Raw genomic sequence first — 15,924 nt, forward strand, 5'->3', positions numbered from 1 at the left:
TGGGGCGTTGAGCCACCCCAAGGAGCTAGCAGAAAGTGAGACGTAGCTCTCTGCCTTTACCTCCCCTGCGTCACTCCAGCTACCCTCCATCCTAACCCCGGAGAATCTGTCCTGACAACCAACCGCACCAGCTCCTGCAGACACCTGCAGCGCCCGGCCCCAGACACTCCCTTCACAGGCAGAGGGGGGCACCCTGCTCCAAGCCAGGCCCTGGGGGGGAAGGAAGACCATGCATGCTAGAGAGAGGGCTGTGGAACAGTGACCCCAGTGGGCAGTGCAAAGAATGCTGGGAAGGGAGTCCAGGGAGCACCCAGGGGGCTCCGCACAAGTTGCCTGGAGCAAACAATAGGCTCCAATAGGGGAAGTGACTTTCTCATCTTCAAACTGGGGCGGGCGCTCAGGAGGTGTTCTGGGGGAGAGGGACGCAGGTTAAGGTATGCAGGTGGAGAGAGCGGGAGGTGCTGACGGTGCAGCTCAGGATGGCTTGAGAGAGGCTGCCGGTGGTGGTGATGGCTGTAGACTCGCCTGCCTGGGTTTGAATCTCAGTGCCTCTACTCATACCTGTGTGACTTTGGGCAAGTTCCTTGACCTCTCTGTGCCTCATTCCCCTTTGGGTACAACGGGGGTAATAATAGCATCTCACAAAGTGGCGAAGCTCCAATGAGTTCATGCATTTAAGTGCTTGGAACGGTGCCTGACTCAAAAACTGGGAGCTGTGAATATCGTTCTTGTTGTCTGTGAGCCTGTGGGGCAGAGGACCTAAGGCTCCGTGAATTATCAACAGCGCCAGGAGGGGTCGTCTGTGCTGTCCATGCCACCCCTGCCACGGCACGCTCGGGCCCTGGGAGGCACCAGGGATCCAGCAGCCAGCAAACTGCCTCCTGCTGAGGTCGGAGAGTTGGAGGGAGCCTGAGCAGCAACAGGAGGGGCCTTCACCGAGTGGCTACCGGTGTGCCGCTGAGGCCTCGGAGGGAAAGGGTATAGAAGGGCTGCTTCGTGCGCTCTCCCAGCTTCTCACCGAGGGGTTCTGGATGTGGCTGGAGAAGGACCCGGGGCCCTCCCTCCTCAGCCAGGCCCAGTCTGAGCTCACCCAGCAGCTCCGGAGCCGGTCCCGGGGACAGGATGGAAGCGCTGTACCTCCAGGACAGGTCTGCACTCCCGGGGTTTCTCAGGGCAGGCGCCCAGCCATGGCGTGGAAGGGCAAGGCTGGGTGCGCAGACTGGAGGAGGGGGTGGGGGAGGAATGCGGTGAATGGGAGCACAACGTGGCCGTGTCGTCCAAGGAACAGAAAGGCCTGGCCGGAAACGGACCGGCCCAGCGCCCCAGGCCACCCCCGCCAGGCGCCCAGGACGCAGCGCCCACCTGCTTGCTGCGCGGGCCGTGGGAGGGGCGCGGTCTACGGGCGGCCGGCGGGGTGATCGTGGCCGGCCCCTCGCCGCACGGGTATGACTCCCCAAAGCCAGTCCTTTTCCCCTTGTCTGGGTCCCGGGAAACCGCTGGAGGGCGACCGCCGGATCCCGGCACAGGTAGCCAGCTCTGCGCCTTCCCCGGCGCGGCCCGGGAGCGCGCGGTGAGGGTGCAAGCACGTGGCCCCCACGTGTGCGTGCGCGGGCGGAGCGGGCGGCCAGGTGCGGGAGTGGCCGCGTGTGCGTGTGCGTGTGCGTGTGCATGTGCACCGCCGGGTGGTGACGCCAAGTGCGGGCGCGCCGGGAGGCGAGCAGACGCGGCATCGGCAGCGGAAAGGCCCGCCTGGTGTCTGCCCAGCGCCCGCGTCCCTGTTCCTCTTCTGGGCGGGGTGTCTCTGCTGCGGTTGTTGCCTGGTTTAGCAGCCACCCCCTCGGCTGGCTCCGTGGCCGCCTGGTAATTACTTCCAGCCCTTCATTTCCCAGAGTCCACGCACGGCACAGGTGACACACATTTCCTTTCCTGCCCCCTACATCTGTGCGTTCCCCCTTAGTAGGCGGGCGGCTGTTGGGGGTGGGGGGGGGGAAGGCGGGGAGCGGGGAGGACGGAGGAGGACAAAGCTGGGCTGTGATTGGCCGCTGGGGTCCCTGGTTGGCAGGCCCCCTAAGCTGAACACAGCGATGCGGTGTGAAAGGGCACAGCAAGGGTCTCTGCCATCAGGGGTGGGCAAAGGAGAGACCACTGACTTGGGGCCTGTGGCTTTGGGCAGGCCACTTGCTGTGGCTGAGCCTCTGTAAATGGAGATAAACGCTAGCTTGGCCACCTCACAGAGGGGTGCGAGGGCAAAAGGAGTGAGACTGGTTTGAACTATACAAATCTGAGATGACATGGCTGTGTCTTGCTTAACCCTGCCCTCCCCCCTTCAGCCTCCAAAAGGAGGCAGGAGGGGCCAGGACTGAGAGTCCCGGCGGAAGCGGGGCGGAGCAATGCGGCTGCGCTAGACTGCAGGGACCAGCGCGTCTGTGAGAGCTCAGTTCCAGAACTGGAGGGCGTGGGTCCAAATCTTGGCTCTTCCACTTATTAGAGATGCTAACTGGAGATCATCACCTACCCTCTTCTTAAGCCTCAGCGTCACTTTCTGTGAAATGGGCATGATAGTAGAGCCTGCTTCCTAGGATGGTTATGACATCATGCAGATACTATAAAAGCCTTGCCGTGGCCCCTAAGAGTTAGCTATGAGTGTTCTTGATGTTCCATTATGCTGCCGCCTTCTGGGTACAGTGCACTCTGTGGAGAGAAGACTCGTCTACCAGGAAACAAAGAGTGGAAACTGGTTTCATCCTTTCTATCTCAAACAAGATACCTTACCTCTGAGTATCTCGTGGGGGAAAGGGAGATTATTATACCCACCTCACAAAGTTGTTATAAAAATTAAAATCGCCCGGCCGGTGTGGCTCAGTGGTTGAGTGTCGACCCATGTACCAGAAGGTGACCAGTTCGATACCTGGTCAGGGCATATGCCTGGGTTTCCGGCTCGATCCCCAGTAGGAAACTGCGTGCAGGAGGCAGCCAGTTGATGATGTTTCTCATTCATGTGTCTATCTCTCCCTCTTCCTCTCTTTCTCTAAAATAAATAAAAGTAAATCCCTTACAAAAATTAAAATCAAGTAACCTTATGAATGCATACAGTGCTCATGATAAGCCCATAAGTGATTTTGGAGAAAAATAATCCTTATGTTCCAGTTATCTATTTTACTGCATAAAAAACCACTTTAGGAGGTTAAAATAACAGTCCTCATCTATTTTGCTCACGAATCTGTGATTTGGGCAGGGTTTGGTGGGGATGGCTTATCTCTGCTCCTTGCAACATCAGCTGAGAGGGCCCAGCTGTGGCTGGGGATCTTTTTCCAAGATCACACAACATGTGGGAAACCAGTTGATCCTGGCTCAGCGGGGGCTGTTGGCCAGGGTCTAGGTTCTTCTCCATGTGGGCCTCTCTCAGAGGCCACTGGGGCCTCCTCCCATCAGGGCACCCAAGTTTTTAAGAGCAACATCCCCAGAGACAGGAGGTGGGAGCTCCCAGTCTCTTCAGACCTGGACTCAGCAACTGGCACAGTGTGGCCTCGACTTTATTCTTCCGGTCACGTAGTCACAGAGCCCACCTAGGTTCAAGGGGAGGGGTCTTAGAACCCATCTCCCCGTGAGAAGAGCATCAGTTTCCAAACATCTTGAATCTACCAAAACTTGAAAGTCTTCACTTTTGCTTTGTCTTCCTGGGTGCCGTGGTGTAACAAATTAAGTCATCTTTGCTAGAAGACCAGCAGATGTACAATTGGCCCTGCCTGGGGCCTTATCACAGAGCCTGTTAGGGTGGGGATCAGGTTCTCTGGGCCTTGCAGGGCTGAGGGTGCCTTCGCGAGTGTCTGTTTCGCTGGAACCCCTGCGGCTTCAGTCCCCAGCTCTGCCAAAACCCATGCTTTTAAAACAAGAGAGAGAAGCCGGGGAGAGAGGCATCTGGATTCAGAAAGCTAGATTATAGCAGGTGGCCCAGGCTGAGTCTAGTGAGCATCTCTGTACCTTAGGTCCCTGGAGAAGTCTGTTTGTTTTTCGAGAGGACTGCTGCCTGGGTGGTTGGAGTGACTGTTGTCATACATTATTAGGTTATTAATTGATGGGTGGGAGCACTCCTGGTGGGAAGGCAGGCTGGTGGGAACGCAAGCAGGTTGGGGAAGCAGGCCTGCGGTCACCATGGCAACCTTCTGGCCTGTGCTTTGTGCTTCCTGTACCAGAACAGGAAGGATGTCCCAAGCAGCTCTCCTTAGACAGACCACAGACTCTCCAAAGAAGAAATCGAAGTCTCTCTTTCGGCAGAAGCTTCCATGGTAATGCGTTTCCATACATAGCTACCCACCCACGCCCTCGGAGTCAAAACCAACCTTCTTCCTGTGGCCTCATCCCATATCCTGTCTCCCTCAGTTCCTTAGCTCCTCAGCCTGGCCTTCTGCACGTGGGCTGCAGAAGTGAATGGAGTTTAGGTTCATTTACTGATTCAGACATCCAGCACATTTTTGTTGTGCATTTATTTTGGCAGAGAACAGACCCAGCTCCTTCCTCCTGATGGAACCTACCGTTCGGAGGGGAAGATGGGCACGAACAAGTCATTGTATAAAGTCCCATGCGTCGCATTGGTAATTATTAAAACACAATGAATTCAGACCCTGACTTGAATCACAGCTCGGCCGCTCAGCCAGTGTGATCACAGGGTCCTTAAAGGTGGAAGAGGAGGCAGGAGGGCCAGAGTCAGAGGAGATGTGACCGAGGGCGCAGAGGGAGGTGGGAAGCACTCAGTTCCCCACTGCTGGCGTTGAAGACGTAGGGGCCACAAGCCAAGGAATGCCAGAAGCCCTGAGACGCCAGGAAAGATAAGGAAGTCCATTTCCCCTCCGCCCCCCCAGAAGGAAGGCAGCCCTGCCAGCGCTTTGATGTTAGCCCCGTGAGATCCACGGCAGACCTTTGACCGCCACAGAGAAGAAATCTGCGTTGTCTTAAGCCATTAGGTTTGTGGTCATTTGTTCCAGCAGCAACGGGAAACTCATAAAGTAGCCAAGAGCCCCGTCTTTGGAGCCAAGCAGTCCTGCTGTTTCTGAGCTCTGTGACCTGGGCAGGCGGCTGGCGCTCTCAGAGTCTCAGCAGCCTGGCCTGTAACACCGGGATAACCCTGCCTCACGGGGCCGATGCGAGGGTGCAAACGGGAAACGGCGGGAAGGTGCTCAGCACGGGGCATGGTACAGAGCACGTGCTCCCGAATGGCAGTGACTGCACTTCCTGATCCGAAGCTGCTCCCGCCTCCTCTCTGGCCGCTCGGGTCCACGGTGCCAGGCCCTCTGGGAGGATCCCTGCCGCTTCTCCTCTCGGTCCTTCCGGCATCTTCATTCGCACCTGGGCACTTCTGCACCTGCAACAGTGCAGCGCCTTGTGTCAGCTCCTCTGATCCAAGCCTGTGCTAAAGTGTAAGGCCCAGGGCACCTTCAAGACGCACGTCAGTGAAGGTCCCTGCAGGCCAACAGTGATGGCTCCTGACAGACACTTCCTGTGCTTACCAGAGCCCTCGAGGCTCCTCCAAGGCCTTTACCCCCCACCAGCTCCAAGCCAGCAGCGTAGCCGTGGGGAATAAGGCAGTGCGCTGTAACAAGCATCTTACCCAGTTGGCCTGCCCACCCTTCACCTTTCCCAGGGTGAATCGGGCTGCGGGGCAGACCTTCTAGCCTGAGGGATCGATGCTGTCACCACCATCATCCTCAGCATTACTGCATCCTCACTGACACGGATCAGGAACCTACTGCATGCCAGGCACTTGTCGGACCTCATCTCTCGGGTCCTCACAGAAGCCCATTGATCGGCCAGGAAGGCGACTTGTTAAGGTCACATAGCCAGACAGTGACAGCTCAGGATCTCAACCTCCTCCATCCGGCCCAGAGCCTCTGCTTTTAACCTCCGTCCCTGACCACGGGGTTGCCGCCCTGTGCCGAGGCCTTGCTGGGTGCCACCAGCTCAGGGCAGACTCCAGAGTCCTCCCTCTGGTGACACCCGGGCTGCCTGGACCGCTGGGGGCCCTGTCGCCCTCACACGAGCCTCCAGAACATTTCACCCGTCCCTCAGCCCAGGTTCCCGGAGGAGTGTTCATGTTGGGGGCAGGCGGGATACCCAGGGTTCAGGCAAGCCTCTGGTCTGTCATCCAGTGGGGTCGGCTGGCTCTGGGGCCGAGAGAGATGGGAAAGGAACTCAGGGGGTGGGCCTGGCCCAGTTTCGGCCCTTCTGTCTTTCCAGGATGGGAGGAGCCACTGCGGCAGGCCCTGGCAGCCCCCATGAGGTCACCCCCCCCCACACACACACACACACACAGGGCTTGAGCATTCTCACCCTTCACTACATCCCCTTCTCTGTTCAGCGTGGCTCCAAGGTTCTGGCACTTTGGGCTTCGGGCCAGGAGTTTGAATGGGGGAGGTGAGCCAGGCTTCTCTGGAGGCCACACTTTGATTGCAGACTTACTACGTTGGCTCAGCTGCAGGTTTACCTGGAGAGGTTTGTGAGGATCGGGGTTCTGGGTCTCTAGGCCCCTCAGGCCACAGCTTGATGCTCGGTGTCATCACGGTTTCTCATTCAAAGATGAAATCATAGCGCCAGAGTAGGTCACAGCGCGGGCTGTTCTTCCTGTCCCCGAGTGGCATTTCACAGAGGACGTGGGCTCAGCGATGTGACTAACGCTGAAGCCAGCTTCCTCCCATCTGCAGTCCCAGAGGCCCAGTGGGGAGGGAAAGGGGGTCCCTGGCCCCGGAGAGAGAGAAAGGCTTCCCATCCCAGATGCGGTGGGGCACCCTGGGGCAGCCTGGGGGAGGGGGCGGGCACCGTGTCAGCAGCGTCTTCCCGGCACAGACGGCCTGTGTGCACATGTCCAGGTGGCTGGGCTGCCTATAGGCAGAGCCAGGGGTGCTCTCTTTGGGCTGTGTGTCCTGGGGGAACCTGCACTCCTCACCCACCCGTCCTCTCGTCTGGGAAGGGGAGAGCCAGCCACGCGTCCGCAATTCGGAAATGGCGTCTGGTCTGTGTGAACGGAGCCCCCATAGCAAGGCGCAGCCTTCTCGGTAACTAACGTAGGAGACCCTTGGAGAGGGCCCCACAGAGGGGGGTTCCTGGGACCCCTGCCAGTACAGTCCCCGACAGGACAAGCGCGATTTGCTGTCTGGAGGAGACGAGTCCCACAATCACGTAGCAGAGCCAGGGCACAAGCACCCTCAGGGACACCCTGCGTGGATGGTGGGCGTGGGCTTCCGGGCTCCAAGGAGGGAGGAGGCCACGCCAAAATAGTGTGGCTCTGACGTCGGCAGCGGGGTCCTAGAATCACCGCTCTGTGGTTTGGCTGTAAGACCCCGATCAAGAGCTTTTGCCTGGCCGGCCCGAGTTTCCCCACCTGAAGGAGGAGGAGGCGGGGCCAGGGAGCCTCCAGGGGCCCGTGGGGCTGCCCTGCCGGGAGAGCTTAGCAGATGCTCCCGAGAGCCAGAGCCCCCATGACGCCCAGCCCTGTGCTTGCTCCCCACCCGGGGCCGAGCTGTTTAAAAACATGAACGCTGCCTCACTGGTGGCCCAGAGCCCTGCTCCAATGCGCTCGCCCTGCTGGTCTGAACAGCAGGACCCAGCCGGCCTCCGGCGCAGACCCGGTGCCTCTGCGCTTGGCTGCCCCCGAGCTGTCCAGAGAGCTTTTAAAACAGCGGTGCTGGCACCACATCTCCAGCGAGTGTGGTTTCCTTCGCCCGGGGTGGGGCCCGGCATTGGTATTATTTGTTATAACCTCCCAAGTGTTCTCTAAGGGACGTGAGACCCACTGACCCAGATGGTGGTTGCCGGTGGCTGGAGAGTGACATCCTGGGCGTGGGAGTGGAAACAGCTTGCCCCATCCTTGCCTCGTGGTCCCGTTGTTCTCGCTGGGGTCCGAGGTTACCTGGCGGCTCAGGGAGGACCCCTGGCGCAGGCCTCTCCTGGGATTCCGGAGATGCTCAAAGGGGGTTGATGGGTAGAACTAGTGCAGCCACTTCTGCATGCCCCCCAGCCCCCGAGGTCCCCTGTCCCTAATTCCGGCTTAACACCCCCCCCCCAAGGTCGCTCCCTGCCTCTGGGGTGTGTGGGAAGCAGGCCGAGCAGGTGGAGGGAGCAGTCCCGTCGCCCTGGTCCTGTGGCTGGCAAGTGCTCCTGGGCCACCGCCAGCCTGACACATGATTCTGCCTCAGCTCCGGAAGGGGCAGCCTCCAGCTGGGGTTTTCTAGACGGAGCTGGGAGGTGTGGCCTGTGGGAAATCCCTGGAGGGCGAGTGTGGGTCCTGGTGGCGGCCTGGGGGGTCCACCAGGCCCCGGAAGGTGCTTTTGCGGCTCCTCCCCCGACCTTCTCGGAGCCGCAGAAGAAAGCCCAGCTGTTTGAGGTTTGAGAGCAGAGCTCTGCCGTGAAGCAAGTCACAGAGGACCGGGGATCCCGCTGGGACAGCTTCCTGTCGCCGCCACACTCTGCCTGCCCCTCACCTGACTGAGGCAGCCGCCTCCCTGGGGTCTGGAGGCTGAGCAGGTGGGGTCAGTCAGCATTCGAAGGTCAGGAAATCCATTTGTTAGCTCATGACCTGCATTTAGAGAAACAAAACAGAAGAGACCTGATCAGAGGGCGTCGCAGACGGTAGGGTAAGTACTGCGTTGGGGAAGTTCGTGTCTGTGTGCATGCGTGTGTGTGTGTGTGTGTGTGCGTGTGTGTGTGTGCGTGTGTGCGTGTGCAGAATGTGTGTGCTGGGTTACAAGGTCAAGTGCATCTCTTGCTGTGGTTTGTGGTCAGAAGAGCTTAAAGGCAGGGAGTTGGTGCCTCGATGCCTGGCTTCTGGATTCAGACCGCCCTGACTTGCTGTATGAACTTGAGCGACTGTGTTGTAGCCTCTCTGGGCTTCGGGTTCTGTGAAATGGGTTGGCGGCGCCAGGCCCGTCCGAGCCTCGTGAGCCCAGATGGGATTGAGCTTGGAAACAGTTCCGAGGCGTTAGAAATGAGAGTCTGCCTTGTTGTTGCTGGAGTGAGTGGTAAGCGGTGGGGGCTGAGGAAAAACGCTGCCTGCGTTCTACTCCCGCCCCAGAGGGAAATCAACAGCCTCTGAGTCAGGCACTTGTAGGAAATGAAACAACCTTGTTGAAAGAATGTGGAGGTTGGAGCAGAGAAAGGAAGAGAAACTGGGTCTGCAGGAAACTCCCTGCTCTGTGGGCTCGGGGCTCCCGCGAGCAGGGCCACCCTGGCACGGTGAGCGGTGATCCGTGTGCCCGTGGGCACCCCGTGAAGGCGACCGGCTAGATCACGTTTATGTGCCAGCTGTGCTCTCGCACGCGGCGCCTCCTCCTGGCTTGGAACGTGCAAGCGGTCCTTACCTGGCAGAGCATCCTCCAGGCGCAGGGGCTGGCCTGGGACCAAGCCTGGTGGCCCTCCTGGTGGCAGCTATAAGGACTGGAGCCTGGCAAGGCCTGGAGGAGGAGGGTGGCTGCTCAGTGCCCATAAAGACAAACAGGAAGAGAGCGTGGCGTAAAGGACAATGCGGGCCAGCCTGAGTTCAGGTAGCTGTGGAATCCTGAGCAGGTTGGCTCATCCCTCTCCCAGCCTCAGTGTGTTTTCTTCATCTGTAAAATGGGCACTGACGAGAACGGCATTGGAAGAGAGGTGCCTAGCCGGTGGAGGGCTCTCGGAGGGTAGGGGTTGGCTCTTCTGTCCCATCTGCATCTTTTCGCTTACGGAACACTTTTGCATCCGCTGTGTGTTGGTTTTTGAGGGGTAAGATTCCTATGGAGACCAGGTAGAGGAGGGGCGCTCCGGGCAAGGTGTCGTTTCCGCCTGGGGTAGAAATAAGCGCAGTGTGGTGTCTGTCTGTCCTCGGGCGCTGGTGGGAGGGAGCACTGGCTGTGACAAGGCCTGGGTGGAAGCGCAGGACCCTCTGAGCAGCCCAGGCAGCTTGAGCAGGTGCCAGATTGGAAACACGGCTACAGTCACTCCTCCGTGTCACCTTTCTGCTTCTGTTAATGAAAACCCCACTGTCCCAGCACCCAGCCTCAGCCACCTCCCCACCCTAGCCACCTACCCATCTACCAACCCACTCATCTGTCTCTCTACCCACTCACCAGTCCATCTATCCATGTACCCATCACCCATCTAGCCATTCACATACCCAGCCATTTACACACTCATCCATCCCATCTACCCCTCATGCATTCACCTGCTCATACATTTACCCATCTACCCAGCCATCTACCCACCCACCCATTCATCCATCTATCCACTCATTCACTCACATCTATCCATTTACCTCTCATCCATGTATCTGCCCATCCATTTACCCATCCGCCCACCCAGTTATCCATCTAAAAAATAATTTTTTTTAGAGCTAATAAGGACTAATCACTCAGAGTCAGGAACACCTCAGATTTGTCCCTGACTGTTCCCCACCTCCCTTCTAATTAATTGTTAGTTACCACAGCTTCTTCTTATCTCCTCTCTGACCAGTCATGCCAAGCTACTTTCAGTTCCCGGAGGAGCCCATTCTCTCTCTCTTGGATTTGATCTGTTGCACACATGTGTCTACAGCAGAAACGCCTGTCTCCTCAGGCAGCCCTTCCCCTTCTCCTGGTCTCAGCATAACTTGCTCCTCAGGAAGGCTTTCTGGCTGGGTTAGGTCCCCTCTAACGAGCTCCCTTAAAATCCTCCTCTCTCTTAGGAGCTGGTTCACTTATCTCCTCCCCCGCCCCCCTCCCCGTGAGACTAAAAGCAACTTGAGTTACCCTAGGAGCCAGTGTTCAGTGCCCTCCATACAATAGATACGCATTTGTTGTGTGCATGGATAAGTGAATGGGAGAGTGGGTGGGTGGATGGACGGATGATGAACAGGTGGACGATTAGAAAGCCATTCAAGGGTTCAAAGCAGGAGGGACTAGGTTAGATTTGGGTGTTAGAGGATGGCTTTGAGGGTGGTGAGATGCCATGGAACTGATTCTGGCGAGGAAGCCTTGACCACGCCCATCGGGGCACTGGTCGGGGAGCTAAAGAGGAGACGGATGTGGAAACATTTAAGAGTTGAAAATGGTAGAACTGGGTAATGGAGTGGATGCTGGGGGCGGGGGGCGTGAGGGGAGAAGCTGAAGGCCAGCCATCCACCCTGAGTGACTGGGCAGGCAGCAGACCAGTGGAGAAGCAGGCGGGCAGGCCTCGCTGAGCACGTCCTGTGGCAGGAAGGTGGCAGGAAGCTGGGGAGGGTGGTGCGGTCTGCGCGCCCTGAGAGTGCAGAGGGGCTGAAACTGTGGAGGAGCTGTCATCCCACAAGAGTGGGCAGAGTGACAAGCACAGACCAGCAGTGAATGTGAGTGGGAGGGACGGGCAGGAAGCCCGCCGTCCATGGCCTGCGGTGCAGTCCTTCCTGCAAGTGGCCTTCCTGGAATCTTAGGAGATTGGAGGTGCCCTGAGGGCGGGAGCCATTTCTTCCTTATCCCGCAGTCCCGTGTCTGGTCTGGTGCTGAGGACCTTGCAGATGCTCCACAGATACTTGTCTAAGGAAACCCAGAGGTGCTGGGCTCTTGGGCAAGCCACTACCCTCTCCTGGAGCCTCAGTTTCCTTGTCCCTAACACGGGGGACTTGACGAGGCTGTTGTGAAGATCAGGCAAGAGGGCAGATGTGAAAGGCTCTGGGGACGGCAAAAGATTTTGCAAATATAAAGTGTAAGCACAGTCATTTTGGTTTGAGATACAGATGCAGTCGCCATATTTGAAAAGCCGGCGTCAGGCTGCTGAGCTCCCAAAGGCTGTGTCCTGGCGCTGACCACGGGGCTGCCGGGTCTCCAGTTCCCCTTCCAGCCGCCTCCGCTCCCCAGCCTGGGACCTCGTGTCGAACACTCGATCAGGAGGAAACCCCAGACTTTCTGGACCTGTGGGTCCCTGGCTCCTCCAAGTGTGGGTCACGGGCCGCAGCACCCGCGGCACCTGGGAGCTTGTGGCCGGTTCTCCGGCCCCGACTCAGGCTCAGACGCTCGGGGTCAGAACCTCACGTTGTGGTTCAGTCATCTGCGGCGGCAGGTCCTCCGGTGACTCAGGCACCAGGGTCTGAACCCCTGTCTAGAATGTCAGAACCCTTGTTTTGTTCCAAAGTGAACGCAGGAGGTACTTTACAGAGTCCATGTTTCCTTGCCCTGCAGGCTTGACTATTTGTGACCTTGGGTGCCAGAATTCACTCAGTAAAGAAAGAGGAAGCCGTGAGCGGTTGACCCGGCCCACCCCGTGCATATACTCGCTCACACGGGTAAACACCAGGCTTTGGGCCTGGTGGCTCTCAGGGGATTGTTGAGACCTGCCAGGGCGTGTTCTCGCGGTGGCTCATTGGCCCTGTCTTATTGGCTTGGGAGGGCCTGTGTTTATGAATGGATGTTAGCTTCCTGTGGGTGGATTGCATCTGGACGGGGACGGGGGGGGAACCTGAGGTCCTGGGCTAGGGGGGCGGAGGCCGGGGGGCGGGGGGCTGCGCTGCTGTGCACTTCCTCATAGCGGGGCCGGTGGACCCTTCGGCCCCACAGGCGCGGGGCTGGGATCCATGGACAGGAGAGCTGGCGCAGGGAGGGCAAGGAGGGCCTGATTCTGACTCCGCTGGGCTGTGGGCAGAGCTTAGGGGTCACAGGTCTCAGCTGGCCTTCTCCCCTCCTCTCACCATCAGAACATGGAAACAAAACAAAAACACAAACAGAAAAAACAAACAAACAAACAAACAAACAAGCAAAGCCTGGGCACTGGTGGGAGGAATGCAACATGATGCGGCCGCTGCGGAAAATGGGACGACAGTTCCTCAGAAGGTTAAAAATGGAGTTACCATGTGGTCCTGCGATTCCACGTGTGGTGTATGCCCCCCAAAACAGAAAGCAGGGACGCACACAGATACCTGCACGCCCATGTTCACAGCAGCGTTATTCGCAACAGCCAAAAGGTAGATACCACCCACCTGCTCATTGACAAGTGGATGAGAAAACAAAATGCAGTACATGCATAGGGCGGAGTAGCCCTCAGCCTTAACAAGGAAGGACCTTCCGGCACGTTACAGCATGGGCGAGCCTTGAGGACCTTATGCGAAGTTAAATAGGCCAGTCACACAAAACACAGAAACTGTCCGACTCCGTTTGTATGTGGGACCTAGAATAGTCAAATTCCTAGAGACAGCAAGTAGAATGGGGGGTTCCAGGGGCCGGGGGTGTGGGGGACGACAGGGGAGTGGGGAGCCAGTGTAAATGGGGACAGTTTTCCAGTTGGGGCAGATGAAGAATTCTGGAGATGGATGGTGGTGACGGTTGCACAACAATGTGAATGTGCTCCATGCCAGAGAACAGTGCACTGAAGAATGGCCAACATTCCATAAGGAATTTGGGTCCTGCCATAGGTGTGATAAGAAACGGATCAGTGGGTTTAAGCAAGGAGGAGGAGGATCTGGTCTGCATTGTAGGTGTTGAGTGGTAACGGTGGGGGGCAGAGTGGGAGAGTTGGTGGGGTGGGCTTGGCTATGGAGAGAGCCATGGGGGGTAGAGGTGAGAAGGCAGCAGCTTTGGACCAACCAGGCCCATCTCCTGCCTGTTTTAGAGACGCTTATGAAAGTTACAGGCCCTCTTCCCAGGAAAAATGCACACACTCACCTATATAATAAAAGCCTAAGTGACCATTATGGCGGAACGACCAGAATGACTGGTCACTATAATGTGCACTGACCACCGGGGGCCAGAGGCTCAATGCAGGAGCTGCCCCCTGGTGGTCAGTGCACTCCCACAGGGGAGCACCACTCAGCCAGAAGCTGGGCTCACAGCTGGCGAGTATAGCAGAGGTGGTGAGAGCCTCTCCCACCTCCGCGGCAGCACTAAGGAGCAGCGAGCAGGCGGGTAGTAAGGAGTGAGGGGTCCTGGACTATGAGAGGGATGTTCAACTGCCTGCTTATGGAGGTGGTTGGACATCCCCCCAAGAGCTCCCGGACTGTGAGAGGGCGCAGGCCAGGCAGAGGGAACCCCCCATCCCAAGTGCACAAATTTCATGCACCGGGCCTCTAGTATGTGTATAAGATTGAGCATTTGCTTTCTGGGGAACCCCAGAACCCCAGACAGGGAACTGCTGGACTGATGTGTCTGACCCTTCCCCAGCACACTGTACCCATTTCCAGCCTGAGCTCTGGCTCAGGGGCCACAGGGCCAGTGGGAGCCAAGACAGGCCACAGGTTGCGGGGGGAGGGGCCCCGGTTGGCAGGTGATGAGATGTGGGTCCTGAATGCTGAGGGGATTCTCTTCTGGTCTTGACTATGGTGAAGAGAGAGCAAAGGGCAGGGGTGACCTGCTGGTGCTGCCACACCACCTCACTCAGGCCTCTCATGCCGCATCTGCAGCTGTGTAGACCAGGGGTCCTCAAACTTTTTATTTTTTATTTTTTTTAAAATATATTTTATTGATTTTTCACAGAGAGTAAGGGAGAGGTGCTGGGGTCCAACCCCAGCAGGTCCAGGGGTCCCCAAAGGTGTGGATGGAGTCGGCGAAGAAGGAATGACACGGAGACAGCGTTCAGTTGATCAGCAGCCTAGCCAGGATCTCTAGCCAGGATCTCCAGCCAAGTTCTGGTCAGGATCTCCAGCGAAGTTCTGGTTAGGATCTCCAGCCAGGTTCTGTGTCCATGTTCTCTTGCTAGGTTCTCCAGATTCTCCAGCCAGGTTCTGTAGCCATGTTCCCTCGCTAGGTTCTCCAGCCAGATTCAGTCACCAGGTTCTAGTCAGGTTCTCTTGCCATGTTCTATCCAGGTTCTGTAGCCAGGTTCTGTCTCTAGGTTCTTCAGCCAGGTTCTCTCGGTAGGTTCTGTGTCTAGGTTCTGTGTCCAGGTTCTGTCCAGGATCTTTTGCCATGTTCTCTCGCTAGGTTCTGTCTCTAGGTTCTGTCTCCAGTTTCTGTCCAGGATCTTTTGCCATGTTCTCTCCAGCGAAGTTCTTCTGTCTCTAGGTTCTGTGTAGGTTCTGTGTCTAGGTTCTGTCTAGGTTCTGTGTCCTGTTGTCTTGTTACATCTGTATTTATACCAGTTGATTCCAATCCTATCAATCTCTATTACAAAGGTTAGGGCGTTTCTTATCTCCATTCCAGGGAGTAAAGATTATGTAGCTTAAGCATGATTGTTCATAGTTAAAGTGATTAATTACCCTCCTGGCACTTAGTTAAGGGGTTTTATTCCCTCCCTAACTTCAGGGGAAAATCCCTACCTGGGGAAACAACCTTTCTCAGAGAGGTGACCTTGGTTAAAACACATAGTGCCAAGAAGGTGAGCAAACATATTAAGAACAGTATGCTATATACGCCAGGTCCCTTGAAACAGCAAGGATGGACCGGCTCCCAGCAGAGAGGGATAGAGAGTTAGAAACATCGATGAGAGAGAAACATCGATCAGCTGCCTCCTGCACACCTCCTACTGGGGATGTGCCTGCAACCAAGGTACATGCCCTTGACTGGAATTGAACCTGGGACCCTTGCATCCGCAGGCTGACGCTCTATCCACTGAGCCAAACCAGTTAGGGCCTCAAACTTTTTAAACAAGGGGCCCGTTCACTGTCCCTCAGACCGTTGGAGGGCCGGACTATAGTTTAAAAAAAAACTATGAACAAATTCCTATGCACACTGCACATATCTTATTTTGAAGTAAAAAACCAAAACGGGAACAAATACAATATTTGTATTTGCATGTGGCCCGCGGGCCGTAGTTGGAGGACCCCTGGTGTAGACCATGCATTCTCGGGGGGCGGGGGGGGGAGTGTGCAGGCTAGTTCTTGGGTGGGGTGAAAAAAACTTAGATATTAAATGATTATTAGTCTTAGGTATTAAATGATTTGTCACCCCCCCCCCCCCAAAGGGCACATACACAGATATGCAGTATACCTGAGGTATCACCATTTCATGGAGCTGGGGTGTCGGGGGA

The sequence above is a fragment of the Myotis nattereri genome (genome assembly GCF_964212035.1).
Source record: "Myotis nattereri genome assembly, chromosome: 1".
Classification (NCBI taxonomy): Eukaryota; Metazoa; Chordata; class Mammalia; order Chiroptera; family Vespertilionidae; genus Myotis; species Myotis nattereri.